This window comes from Sylvia atricapilla, chromosome 1 (assembly GCF_009819655.1).
Source record: "Sylvia atricapilla isolate bSylAtr1 chromosome 1, bSylAtr1.pri, whole genome shotgun sequence".
Classification (NCBI taxonomy): Eukaryota; Metazoa; Chordata; class Aves; order Passeriformes; family Sylviidae; genus Sylvia; species Sylvia atricapilla.
The window spans coordinates 36181393-36196698 of NC_089140.1; the positions used below are offsets into that span (position 1 = coordinate 36181393).

General features: G+C 37.3%; 1 protein-coding gene across 3 annotated transcripts in view; it reads right to left on the bottom strand.

Annotated features, from left to right (window-relative positions):
• The window catches only part of TBC1D5 (TBC1 domain family member 5), a 316602-nt gene that overhangs the window by 272769 nt on the left and 28527 nt on the right, over positions 1-15306 (bottom strand). For 2 of the 3 annotated variants that reach the window (XM_066319616.1, XM_066319630.1), the window contains exon 2: positions 14761-14822. The gene's annotated coding sequence lies outside the window, so the exon portion shown is untranslated. Of the gene's footprint in view, positions 1-14760; positions 15197-15306 lie in introns of those variants that run through there. The other variant, XM_066319620.1, reaches the window with a different exon arrangement.

Below are 15306 nucleotides of genomic sequence, written 5' to 3' on the forward strand. Positions count from 1 at the left end.
ATAAAGGGAAGTACGACATTAGCTCAGACTTTAGCTCAGGAGTCTGCAGGGTTCACTGAAAAAGCTTTAAACTAGATTTGAAGAGGGACATAGCCAGGCTTGACAGACATGAGGTGTGAGAAAGGAAACCTATAGCAACCACCGAAGTAGCAAAAGGAGGCTTAAGAGAGGATAGATACCATCACTGAGTACAAGAATCCAAAGCCACAACCACAGCATATGACTAGGGGGTATCCCTTTTCACCCCCACTAGGATATTGACATGATCAAATACTTTCTATAAAGTGTTGTAAAGCAATGCAAAGAGTATGGGTAACAAACTGGAAGAATTAGAGACGTGTGCATCCAGTGGTCTCAGTGGGATTACAGCAATCTGGTAGGAGAGCTCCTGACTGGAATGTTGTCATGACAGACTATATGCTGCTTAGGAGATGCAGACCAGGAAGGTGCTGTGCTGAAGTTGCCCTCTATGTGAGGCAACACTTGGAATGCATCCAGCTCTGTCTTGGGATGGATAATGAGTGACTTGAGAGCTTATGTGTTAAGACAGAGGGGCAGACTAGCACAGGTAACACTATTGTGGATGTCTGCTGATCAGGACAAGGGAGTGGATGAAGCCTTCTAGAGGCAGCCTTAAAGGTACAGGCCCTACTTCTTTAGGGGATCTTAAGCTACCCTGAAATGTGCTGGAGAAGCAACACAGTAAAACACTAACAGACCAGGAGGTTCCTGGAAAAGCACTGACGTGAGACAGGTACTGAAGGATCCCACGAAGAATGGTGTGCTGGCTGCTTGGCCTTATACTAAATAACAGGGAATGCTTTATTGGTGATGGGAAGGTTGGAAGCAACCCTAGTTTCACTGACAAGACCAGACCTCAGGAATCTCTGACCCAAGAGAACAGGGTAAAGGAATGGAAGGAAGGAATTAGTCCTTTTAACCCTGTCCTCCATTGGTCAAGGAGGACAGGGTTAGAGAACAACTAGGTATATCTGACAACTAGGTATATCCACAAGCCCATAGGCCCTGACAGGATGCCCCCATGAGTCCTGAGAGAGCCAAAGAACACCACAGCTAGGCTGCTCACAGTCATCTCTGAAAGGTCATGACCATCAGGAGAGGTGCCTGAGGGCTGGAATGTCACCCTGGTCTTCAAAAGCGGCAAGAAGGAGGACCCAAACTGGCCAGTCAGCCTCACCTTAATCCTTGGGAAAGTGATGGAGCACCTCGTTCTGGAGGCCATCTCTATCCACATGGAGACAACAAGAAGCAGATTAGGAGTAGTCAGTATGGATTCACTGAAGGCAAATCATGCTTAACCAACCTGACTGCCTTCTACAGTAAAACAAATACCTGAGTGCATGAGGGGAGAGCAGTGGGTATTGTCTACCTACTTCAACAAGGCTTTTGACACTGTCTGTCACAATATCCTCGTAGACAAGCTCAGGAATGATGAGTGGACAGTGGGGTGGATTGAGAACTGGCTGAACCAGAGGGTCATATTCAGTGGCACAGAGTTCAGCTGGAGGCCTGTCACTACTGGTGTTCCCCAAGGTTCAATACTGGGCCCAGTATTGTTTAACTTGCTCATCAGCAGCCTGGATGAAGAGGTAGACACATCCCCAGCAAGATCACTGATGATACAAAGACGGGAGAAGTGGCTGAAACCCCAGAGGACTGTGCAGCCTTTCAGAAGGACTTGAGCTGGCTGGAGAGATGGGAAGAGAAGAACTTTCTGAAATTCAAGAAAAGCAAATGCAGGTACCTGCACCTGGGGAGGAATAATCCCATGCAACAGCACAGGTTGTGGGCCAACCAGACAGAAAGCAGCTCTGCAGAGGAGGACCTGGGGGTCCTGGAGGACAGCAGGATGTCCACAAATTAGCAGTTTACCCAAGAAGGCCAAGGAAATAGTGATGTGCATTAGAAAAAGAACTGTCAGCAGAGCAAGGGACGTGATCCTGCCCCTCTACTCAGCCCTGGCGAGGACACACCTGGAGGGGTGTGTCCAGTTCTGAGCTCCTCTGAGTAAAAAAAAAGGCATGGAGGTCCTGGGGCAGGTCCAGCAGAAGGTGGCAAAGATGATCAAAGGACTGGAGCATTTCTCTAATAAGGAAAGGATGAGAGAGTTGTGCCTGTTCAGCCTCAACTAGAGATGACTGAGAGTAGACATTATTAATATACATAAGTATCTGAAGAGAGGGTGTCAAGAGGATGGAGCCAGGCTCTGCTCAGTAGTGCTGAGCAGTAAGACAAGAGGTAATGGGCAGAAACTGATGCCCAGGAAATTCCATTTAAACACGAGGAAGAACTTTACTGTGTAAGCGACCAGGCACTGGAACACAGAGGTTGTGCAGTCTCCCTCACTGGAGATATTCAAGAACCATCTGGACACAATCCTGTGCCATGTGATGACTAGGATGACTCTGCTTGAGCAGGGAGATTGGACCAGATGACCCACTGTGGTCCTCTCCAGCCTGGCTCATTCTGCAATTTGAGTAAAGAAAGTTTATTACTTAGTAGTAGAAGCAGGCCTCATTCATGCTGTCCACATAATAGGGGATATTCAGCCCATCCAGAAAATAAGACAGCCATAAGTATATACCAAAACCAGCATATGCTATGATCTTTTCTGCATTCTGCACAAACAAGCATCATGCAAACCACTTCATTTTGTCACTTCATACAACAAATAAAAGGCACAGTAATTTTGCAGTGAAGAATCACTCTCCATGTAAAGAAATGACCAGACACAGAGAGCAATGTACTCTCATAATCAGCATAACAAAGGCAGCATGAGAGAAAGCAACTCAACTTCTAATCACGTTTTAGCTAACAGGTTGGTAGACACAACCATATGGAACAAGTAACGCCTCTTATCTGAATGAATGGAATGCACTTCAGCTGTGTGTTTGCTTTTCTTAAATTATTAAGATTATGGGTACACTATCTACTTGAGAACAATGTAAGAAAACTAGAACATTGCAACTTCCAAAGCTCAAATACATTCAAACGCAAGGTCTCTAACATGCTTTAATTCTCCAGTTCTAAAAACTCCCGAAAGAAAAAAGATAAATCATTAAAATTCAGTCATAGCTCTAACAACAATATATTTTAAAAATGTAATTGATGGCAAAAGACTGAAGAAGACTGAATATCAGAAAATGAAACCTTGCATCACAGGGCTTATGAAATTCCACTACCCGTCCCCTTCCTCCTCCAGTCTTCCTTCAATGTATTTAATCATCTGTTAGCAGAAATTTTTGTGGAATTTGCTGTCAAAAAGAAATAGTGAGGATGATCATGTTTTCACAGAAGCAATGTTAATAATGCATGAGGAAATGCAAAATATTTAGTTGCAATTTTCTGAGCTATTTAGCAAAATATTAACTAATCTTTTGCTTCATATAAAGTATTTGGGTAAAAAATAAATCTCTACCCCAAATCCTTTCTACCTAATCAGATAAATTCCTAATATGAATTAAGCAAGTAATTATTCTTTTAATTTACTCCATATATTCTCTCTTTCTCCCTTTTGAAAAGGCACTACTTTTTTCTAACTTTTACCAATCAAATCTCTGAGTGGAACAGTCCCTTGGGTAACACTCCCTACAACTCCCATGACATCTGCAGGACCTGCTCTTCCTTGTGCAGTTTACCCTTGCCAGTATCTATTAAAGGAACAACATATAATGAATGAATCAAGCAATCCAGAGGTTTTCTGAAGTGAGTGGACCACAAGTTCATGGCACAAATTATTAAGGAGCTGTAGAGGGGAAGATTCTATATTGGATCCCATACTTACAAGGAATTAGATATCAAGGATGTAAAAGCTGGAGAAAGCCTTAGCTGCAATTACCCTGACATGGTGGAATTCTGCATCCTGAGAGGAGGTAAAAAAGAAAAAAGTGGGATTATAAGCCCAGACTTCAGTAGAGGAGACTCTGACCTGTTCAGGGATCTGCTTGGAAGAATCACATGGCAGATGGTTATAGAGACAAGGGTCCAGAAAAACTTAATTGTCAGGGATGTCCTCCTTCAACCTTAAGAGCGGCATGTGCTAAACACCATGAAAATGAGCAAATGTGGCAGAAGACCTAAATGGCTAAAAAAGCAGCAGCTGGCAGAACTCAAACATAAAAACAAAGCATACATGAGATGGAAGCAGGGACACACAAACTGGGCTGAAGTAATACATGAAGGGCCCTAGAGATCACAGCAGGGTCCCAAGGACCACAGCAAATCAAATGCCACCACTGTTTTCTTCTACAGAAGAATAGCACAAAGGATGATCTATGGAATTGCAAGCTGGTCAACCTCCCATCAATCAGCAAAAAGAACTGCACCACGTGCCACACTGCAGGCTGAGGGCCAAGGATCTGCAGACCTTTGCAGAAAAAACCCCAAGTGTTCTAGTGGACACCCTGCTGAACATGAGCCAACAATGAGTACTCACAGCAAAAGAGGCCAAGATCATTAGGAAGCATTTTACTATAAAGTCAAGGGAGATGATTCTTCCTCTTTAGACAGCAGTGGTGATATCCTTCTGGAGTACTCAATACAGTTTTGGGCTCCCCAGTATAAGAAATACACAGACTTATTGCAGTGCACCCAGCAGAGGATCTGAAAGGGTGTGAAGCATATGAAATATGAGCATATATTGAGAGAGCTGTGACTGCTCAGCCCATAGAGGAGTATGCTCAGGGGCTTTTATCTAATTCTAGACATTTCTGATGGTAAGGAATGCAGAAAATTGAGCCTACTTAATTTAAGTGGCAACCAGTCAACAGACAAAAGTTAATAGATACAAATACAAGGAAACTAATTGAAAAATATTAAGAACTTCTTTTGCTTATGGGATAATCAAAGACTGGAACAGCTTGTCCAGAACAGTTGGCTCCATGTTTGCAGATATTCAAAATCCAACCTGACAATCCCCTTTAAGAACCTGCTCTAGCTGACCCTGCACTAGATGATCTCTAATAGAGTCTTCTGACCTTAACTATTATATGAATCTGTAATTTGATTTATGGGAAAGCAAAAATGGTTTTGCTCAAGTTATTTGTATACAACATCAGTGTTAAAAATTATATACATATTTTCAAATATTGTCACGCACATCATTTTTCTGTTGTTTTTTAAGGCTCTGTAAACATTGTGAACAAAATACTGTAATTGATAGCATGATCTTAATGAAATAACTGCATAAAAATATTTGACTTCAAAATATATATATTCATATGCATTGACACATACCTTGAATCTAATCAGAGCACGAATTTTGAATACAGAGAGTTTGCACATTCATTCATGTTTGTACCAGAACAGCAGAAGAACTGGAAAGAAATCTTGTAGGAAAAAATTTAGGTAAATGTTGAAAAACAAAGACTTACAAGATAGAAGAACTAATAGAGGTGTATACGAGAAAACCTGCAAGATAAAATTTGAATTCCTGTACACTGGATGTCAACTAAGCCTTATAAATTATGCATATATTTTTACCTTAAGACAACTTAGGAACATTGAAGCAACAATGCATCACATTACTTAAAGAAAGCCCAATTATATTGAGCCGAACAACTAATTTTTTTTCCAACAATACAGGATTCTTTTTCTGCATTAGTTTTTCTGGTGTCTAAGAGTTTTTAAAACAATGTTGTACTTTCTGATTAAGATCAACAACAGTAGAAATGAGTAAATTGGAGTTAAAAGTAGCCAAACACATTGTAATTTGCACTCCTGCTGTTGTAAAATACAGAGAGAGAAACTTGAGAGACAGTAAGCGATTAATTCCAGTGCGTTTCATGAATCTGGCAGCAGTATTGTTCTCAACATTCCTAAGGACTTGGTCTGAGTATTGTTTTGTGACTGCCTCCTACCCCCTTCAACTGTTATTTATTCACTCCTTCCCTGAAGTAGCATTAATGTAGTAAGATCGGAAAATTAATAGACTAAAACTAACATAGCAAAACAATGCCCTCATGCACAAGCAGCAGACCACATAAAAGTGGTTTACGGGAGAGGGGCTTAGTGAGACTACCTTCTTCAGTACCTGAAGTGGTTCTCCCAAAGAGTCATCATTGCTATGCTTCAGTTTAGACTGCAGAGTAGCATTTATTCAAACAATACCTAACTTAGCAGTCCCAGAAAAAAGGTAGCTGAAAAAGTACTTCATATTAATCTAGAAAGAATAAAATGCTGATGTTATCTATATCATTTGCATTTGCAGCAAAAGCAAAATTTAGTTGCTCAGTAGTAGCCAGAGTATTTTTTAAAATTCACTTGCCTACATAAACTCAAGTTGCCAAAGGAATTTTAATATTGCAAACTGAAAGCAAGGTGCACAATCTCTCCTAAAAGATAAAGGTACAAAGAACCCAGAACATCGGGCTTACTTTAAGACTTTAAGAGTTGAATGTTTTCTGGGGAAAAAAAAAAAAAAAAAAAAAAAAAAAAAAAAAAAAAAAAAAAAACCACTAGTCTTTTACTTTTAAAAAAATTAGTCTTTCTAAAAGATTTTCCTTAATTTCCATTAGCAACAACTGTGAAAGCTGAGCCACATCTCCGCCAAAATTGCAAACTTACACTTTATTGGTTTGCATTTAGCTATTTAGCAGTATTGCCTTCCTGAGGTCAGCTTAATCCCATAATTAACAGTTTTATATCATTAATAGCCCTTTCTTCTCATTTACAGTATTTCACCACACAATCTTTTCATATTGTTGTTTGACAGAGGAAAATATCTAACTTTTTGCTTCTTAATTTTTCTGTGCTCTGCTCTGTCCCAAGCCACCACCAACACATTCACCTTGATTGTTTCAAGTTAAATTACTGTAGTGAACTCAGTTCAAAATCAGGATTCTTTGTCTGTAAGGACCACTGGTCAGACTGAGCTTTCCTTTGAAAAGTAAATCTAATTTACCCTTTTTCTACAGTGCTGACATATATACCCTAAAGTAAGACAACCAGAACAGTCCTATGATCAAGATTATCCAGTAATTTTTAAAAAATCACCACTTTAAATTTATAGAAAGAAATCGGAAAAGAAAAGGGAAAAGATGTTTCAAAAACAGCCGTAGCATGTAAAAGAAATTAGCATGAATGACTGTAGGGAAAATATCAGCAATAGACTTTGAAGAAATCTGGCTTGGGTCACTGAAAAGAAAACAGAGGCAGATGCTAGGCTGCCTAGCCCAGGTCACTGCAGGGAGAACAACAGCTGGTTATGCGAGTCTTGCCCAGGACTCAGAGTTGGTGCTTGATTCTGCTGTGCAATTATTCAATACCTCCTTGATGATTTTAGTATAGGAGAAAAACTGAAAACAAGATGGGTTTGTTTTTTTTTTTTTGGGGGGGAGGGGTTGGAGCTATGACAAATTGAACCATTTATTTAGTAACAATTAGTAACAATAGTTACTGTGTAGCAATTAGTAACAATGCTTCTGTGTACATCCAACAGAAGAGTTCAAATGTGGACTGGCCACACAGATCTTCCTCTGAAATATAAGTCTTTGAAGTGCTCTACCAAGTTATCAATATTTTAACAGCTCTCTTAAAAGCTGTTTCATAATAGTGCAAATACTTTCAAGACCATCTATATTCACTCCATATTAAACTGTAGTGTATTTTAAGACATTTTATTTTCACATTCAAACAGGGGTGAGAAGAAGGAGTGTCCTCTGATCACTATATCCACAATCACTTTTAGCTGACAGTTAAAAAATTCCATTTTATAACCTACCAAGCAATGTTCAATTCAACTTAGGGAAGTTGTTCATCCACCCAAGGCTTTTATTAAAACCTTTGTAATTTCTGGATTGCGTTACAGAAAACTGAACTCACATTACAGATACTGGTAAGCAAAAGAGAATTTCTAAAGTGAATTTTTCCATGATTGCCCAGCTCCCCATTTCATGACTCATGCATTCCTTCCAATCATATTATTCATCACTCCTTTTCATGAAGGAAAGAAATTATAAATGATTACCATCTTGATTTGTCTGAGCACAGAAAAAATATCTTTAGAATCAATGGACAACTCCACTCAATAGATCAGCTAGTTATTCAAAATATGTTTCACCAGAAATGCAGAATATGCCTTCAGATGTGCCTGTAGTTTTACTAATTGTTCTAAGAATGTATAGCGTGCACATGCATATAATAAAGGCTCTCTCTAAGAAAGAATCTTAAGAATAGCACTTTTTTAGGTGATTAAAGAGAAACAAAAGATTTAGATTTTTTGAGGTTGTTACCGAAACAAACTTCTTAATTTCAAGTTATTCACTGCCAGGTAATACAGATATTTATTAAGAAAAAGGAGGCACAGCAAGGCAAACAAAACTCTTCAGAAATTGTGAAAGAAAATGTTAAGAAAATTATCTTCTGAACCAACTAAAAAAAAAGATATTTTAGATACACCAGGGCAAGGAGTTTCCTAGCAGAGGAACAAAATCAAACTGTATAGAAAATGAACTGTATAGAAACAGAAAAAAATTACAAAAGTAAATGGAAAAGTTTAAATCTTATGAATGTCACGCTGAAGCTTACTATATAAAAGTTAAGCTTCGTAGCACTAAAACCTTTTGTATGAAATGCTGGAAGTGAGAAAAATATGATTAAATGGGACTGTCACAGATGCACTGGATCTTTTAAAATTCTGGTCAACTATAACATGGCAATAACTACACACATATCCTGATACAGAGAATCATGAGAATCAATACAAACAACAATAAAGAAAGAGAGAATGATAAGGCTCTTTGCACTTAATATTTTTGCAGGTTTTGTAACTACTGTAAGGGATGCTTTTAATGTTTGCTTATCCTCACAACAGAGTAAGGAATCTTAAATCCAGCTATAACCATATGTCAAATACAAGTGCCTGGGATAAAGAAATAGCCTAAAACTAGTGTTTACTAAATATAATGCTGTAGAGAATATATTCATCATCTTCAGTGCTACTATCAGCTTGTTGTAAGTTACACTTGAATGTTTACAAGATCAGAATTTCAGCTGAAAAAACCTATTTCAGCAAAGTCATTACACTAGGCATAGCCTTCTCCACTGAACTTCTCACTCTTCACTGTATTGCTAGAGGCCCTTTCTGGTTTCTTTCATCTTAATGCATATGGTAAGATATTATACCTACACATGGCAGAACAAGGCACGTTGGTGGTATTCTTACAAGTGTGCTAACTTCATGCAAATAAGGAGAAGTTACAGTAGAAAAACTGATTTTTAGCTTCTCTCAGCACTGGAGACAGAAGGAACAAGATATTCTGATTATCACCACACTGCTAGTAAGTTGCATCCAAGGTAGATGTCTCTTTTCAATATAGGCAAACTTGCAAAGTGCTCCTTTATGTAGGCATCACCAAATTCATTAAAACATATTTCAATAAGAAACAGAATCAACAAAAACACTTGGGATTTGAGGCTGATAAACTCAACAAGCTACGCTTTTCAAGTTGCTAGTCATCTTTTAGGTGCTACCCATTCCCCACAGTTAACGTAAATAAAAAAAAAAAAAACACCAAATATTGCTTGAAGTTTATATAATAGTCACGATCATTACTGAAATATAACTAGTTACTGTAGTTCTCATGAGGATTTATTTCACTGCCTGCAAAACAGGAGGCATTTACTCTTCAAGAAATACACCACAATACATGGACAGTTTATGTAAGGTGACTTTATGAATATCCTATAGAAGAAGTGAGAAGGGGAGATATTGTAAAACCAAAAAATTGCAGTTTACACTATGAACATTTGAGAAGCCACGTTTTGCATAAAAATACTAAACAATGATAGCAGAACAATTCACAACTTACCATGTGAATGTTTAATCATGCAGACATACCTTTTAAAGTTCTTTCAGATAAAAAGGTAGCATCTTTCATTCAGTGAAAAGTATGCAAATAAATGCATAAATATTGTTGTAAGTAGGTAGGTATTTTGATAACATAATAGAATGATTCAACTCTGTCATTGCTTTCAGATGTCCAACACAAAAGGCCCTGTGCTCATAATAACCCACTGTTACCAAAATTAAGCCTGGAAATTCCTACCATCATAGCATTGCTTACTATGGTTATACTATTTCTCTGAAATTCACATCGTCCTATAGCTGCAGCCTCCCTATGGGATTCTTAGTTCAAGTCAGGAACTGCTTAATCCTTCTGGACCATGCTGTAGAGTGCAATCATGGACCAGGCCTGGTAACATCTTGCTGGTTGTATGTATTCCCTCTTGTACACATTCTCTTTCTAGGCAGTGCTGCAAAGATCTTTCCATGAAACAAACAGAATTTCTATTGGCTTGTGGCTTTTTGTTTTGTTAGGGTTCTTTAGCCCAGGTCTTACTAAGATCCATCTTTCATGTGAACTTAATATTTTAAATAATGTCTGCAATATATCTTTTTAAAATACCAGACTTTCATCAATGTCAGCTCTGATCAGCTCTACACTTCTTAACATAGACTTCCAAAATGCCTTGCAAAGCAGCTACCCCACAAAATGGAACAGAACTTGCATATTCACTTTACAAAGCCAATGCATGTATTTGGTCACAAATACTGGATTATTTTTCTAGTATTTCCTACTTTTTAAACTTGTAAAGTTTGATTTGAGAGAGTGCTGATCCCTATTATGTGAAGCAAGCTAGCATCATCAGGATGACAAAATCAAGTCTTATTGTGGCAAGAAGAAACATCATTTAGTGTCAACAACACACTGCTATTGATTTGAACTCCTCCTTGCCTCACGGGTGAAATAACAAGCTCCTACACACAGACTCTCTAAGCATACCAATAGAGTAAAGAGGCAAGGAAAATACTAAAAATGGCTGTATTAAAGATACAACAGGAAATATGTGAGTCATGAGATGCAAATTCTTTTATCTGTATGAAACAAATTGAAGAAGAGCTTAATATGGCTTCTGCAATTTCTATGGAGTTAGATTAGAACAGAAATATACCTACCAATAATATACCAGATTTAGGCTTCCCAACCAGTATCTCCTAACTGTTCAACACTCTGTGAAACAAGTCAGCTTCATGTTCATTATCTAATACTTACTAATCATTTTTATAAAATGTTGCCTTATTTTAACATCCTGGTTCACCATTCCAGCAGAAATTATCCTTTAACAGTACTGGTAGGATCTCATTAAAGCAGAGCTAAGAAACAGTCACCACAGCCAGGTTGATTCTTTTCCTATTTCTGAACAGACTAATTTGGGAGGCAAAAAGTATATTTCTTTTAAAAATATGCAAAAAATAATAAACCCATGGTCATGCAACATCAATATAAATACCACTTTGCACAGTGCCCTGGTTTTGGTTGCAATAGAGTTCATTTTCTTCCTCAGTAGCCGTAAAGAGCTGTGAGTTGGATTTAGGATGAGAATAACATTGGTAACACACCAATGTTTTTGTTGTTGTTAAGCAGGGCTTAGTCTAAGTCAAAGGACTTTTCAGTGTCTCATGCTCTGCCAGTGTGGAGGTGCACAAGAAGCTGAGAGGCAGCAGAGTCAGAACAGCCAATCCAAACTGGCAAAGGGATATTCCATACCAGAGAACATCATGCCCAGTCTATAAACGGGGGAGTTGACCAGAAGAGGCCAATCACTGCTCAAGGACAGACACAAGCTGGGGGTCAGCCAGCAGGTGGTGAGCAATTTTATTTTTTTAATTGTTTTTCTTGGGTTTTATTCCTCCTCTCGGTTTTCTCTCTTCTCATTATTATTACTATTATTATATTTTACTTTATTTCAACTTTTATTTCAAAATCTCATGGGTTTTATCTTTTTCCAATTCTACCCCTCATCCCATCATGGCAGAGAGGGGAGTGGGTGAGAAGCTACAAAGTATTTGGTGACCAGCTGGGTTAAACACAACACACATCAATAGTTCCTTTTCTAGAACTTAAAGCTATGTATTTAAGCAAATCTGCAAACTAAAAAATGTAGTGAGATAAAGTACTACTTGTGTTGTCTAACTTCACCCAAAATTTAAGCTAATTTCAAACCCTTGTGTAGCATCAATTTAACATGCTAGAATTCCACAGTCTACCTCTTAAAATATGAACAAAATAATATACAAGGCATAAAAAATTACTTCAAGAAAACTTCCTTGTTAAAAATACTGAAGTACAGGGAACAAAGCTATTTTCATACCACATCCAGAAAATGGATGAGGTGTGAAAGAAATCTCTTGTTTAATGTGACCTTTGGCTGTACTTTCACTTGTCATCATTATGAAGTAGCTACTCTCAGTGCCAACACATAAGCTGCGTTATATTATCCCATAACAGTAGTAGCACGTCTTTCATGGAGTGTTTCATACTTCAAGGAACTGGTGGCAGAATGCACTGACAGCACTTACCTTTGTAGCTGCTTATAATAGGTCTTATTTAACAATAAGACCTCATTTACAAAAGGAAATAAGAGTGTACTGAATTTCAGAGAGCATATCGCATAAACTAGGATATGTTGAGGAACTCCCTTGGAGTTCTCAGCTTCAGTGAAAACATTCAAATAAGGAGAAATGTAAATTTCAGATTGGAACTCTGCCCCAAATAATAATATTCAGAGCTTTGTTACTGTGCACAGACCAAAAATACTGCATCATTAAGATCCGCAACATACTTGACTTTTCTTAACGCATGTAATTAAGAAAATATTTCTGGAAAGCAAATGAATTTGAAATTCAAGTAAGATTAATAGAACAAATACGGCAAATTTACGTTTTATACAATGGTAGCAAGCTGCAGAATAAAAATCAGTAGCTATCATTATCTAAAGCTGTTCATCTAACACCACAGAGAGAAAAACTATTGATACATACTGTACACACATTTTTATCCATGTATATAAATCAAAGGAAACAGCTTCCTTTAAGGCAAGCATATGAAGATACTAAAGCAAGATACAAATTAAATATTCATACATTCAATATTTCAAAATAAGGAATTTGGATATACACATGCATAATTTAAGTTCTATAGTGAAACCTGTCTACAGAGGCCATTTCTACTGTATTTCAACAGCACTGAAACTTGAAATGTACAATGCAGCCTTTCCATGCTGTGTTAAAACTTTAAAGTATATAGTAATTCATTTCAAGCACTAAACATAGAATAAAGGCCACATTATGCACACGGTACTTCTGCAGAGAAACTGCTGCTTTGCCCTATTCATTACAGCTCTGAGATGGGGCTGTCAGTCCTGCAAGGTGGTTTCAGACTACCCGAGGTACTTGCAGGCAACTGAGGCCAAACAACTTCAGGAGGCCACAATAAGCTGGCTCACTGGCCCTGAAGAGCCAGCCCATCAGTCAGAATTGACTCCAAGTCAAATTCTGATCCCAGGCACAGTTTTTAAACTCTGTTGAACTGGTGCTCATACCTAAAGCCTGAAACTGACCCCTTTCACTGCCCTTGTACATTCACTCAAGCCTCTATGGAGTAAGGATGTTATTTCAGACCTTTTTGATTGGCAGAAGAAAGGAACACAAAAAGAGGTTTCACATTATGTTGTGCACTAGAAATGATTCTTTGTGATCACAGCACCTGAGAGTAGTTTCTGTACAATAACACAGGCATGCTAAATTTGAAGAGCTTATAAATTCCTATGCATGCAAAAAACACTAGGAGAAAAATAACCCTTACTATCCACCTTTCTTCCCTCAACATGTACATCCTTCTGCATGCGTCCAAAGATAACACCATTCCTCCCTATGTATACTTAAAACCTTGCCACTGAAAAAGAACTCTCCATATGGGTTACTAATGTGAATATTTTATTTTCTTATTAAAAGTTAAATGCATTGGTTCAAACATCAAAAGCCTCATTTTAAAAACATCCATTTTACTTGGACAAAAATATACGTTAACTTGAAGAATAATTAAAGAGTACTTGTTAAGGGGGAATAAGATTACTCTGTTCCTACACTGTTTAAAGTAAACATTTATCTTTGCCCCTTAAAGGTCACTCATTTGATCTTGACACACCTATGAAATCACAGAAGCAAAAGCTAAATAAGTAGAAAAGTGGTATTAAGCAATATAAAACTAAACAGAATTAGTATCTACATGGTAAATTACTTCATTGGAAATCATCTATGGATTCTGCAAAGAATATACTTTTGCCTTAGAGCTAGTACTTTAATTTTCAAGAACTAAGAAAAAAAAATCAAAACTAGTCAGTAACAATGCAGCGTCGAAAAGCAATAAACTCAAAATTAAGTTATAAATAATTTAAAGCATGTCATGAAGATGTATTAATAATTCATCAGATAAATAATTTACTAAATAATCAAATAAATAAATAATGAAATACATAAATAAATCAGCAAATAAATAATTCTGCAAAATAACCTAAACAATAAGTCACTAAAACAAATGACAAACCTACAAAACTACAATGATTTTCTAAATTCTGATAGTTTTAAATAAACAAATGTATATAAACTAGATCAATCTTTGGTGGATAGAGAAATATTTTTCACTGCTATTGGTGAATTCCTGATTACACTGCACAAGGATACAATTTTAGATTTTACAAGAGTGCAGTTTTTCCCTTGTAAATTATTAACATGATTGCTACAATACATCCTGCTCTGTATTTTACATGTAATCCCTTTATGTAGCTCACTTTTCCCCCCAAAAATGAAAATCTCTTTACAACATTCTTAATTCACATATTTCTTTTCTTTTTTTTTTTTTTTTTTTTTTTTTTTTTCCTGGGCGCAGTACTTACAACAACACTGCGATAGCCTTCTTGGTGGTTCTCCTATTGTCTTCTGCAAACCCTCAGAAGTTTTGCTGCAGGGGAAACACAAGTAGAATAACCTTAATTATTACAGATGGTATCTCATTCATTAGCAGATGACAACATTTTATTTGAAAGCACAAGAAAAGCTGTTTTATAATTCTACAAAGCAACCTAATGTGAAACAACCATTACAGTTTGCAGACTACCGAAAGTTTTTAGAAGTCTTTGGTGGAATGAGTTCAAGCAGACTGAGGCCTGTTTCTTGTATTTAAGCTGACACACAATCTGTGCAAACTGGCACTAATTCAGATGTAAAGACAAACCACAAGAAGGACAAAATACTTGGCTGACATCTAATGTTATCCTTGATTTTGGAAGTTCATAGTCCTTGAAAGAATATAGTGAGATCATTTAATATCCACTATCTAAGTACATTCACAATTTAATTAGAATACTGCACTCCAAAGTCAGCACTGGTACCAGAAAGGTCAAAATCCACTCTTCTCCTCAATCAATTTTCAGTCTCCATTTATT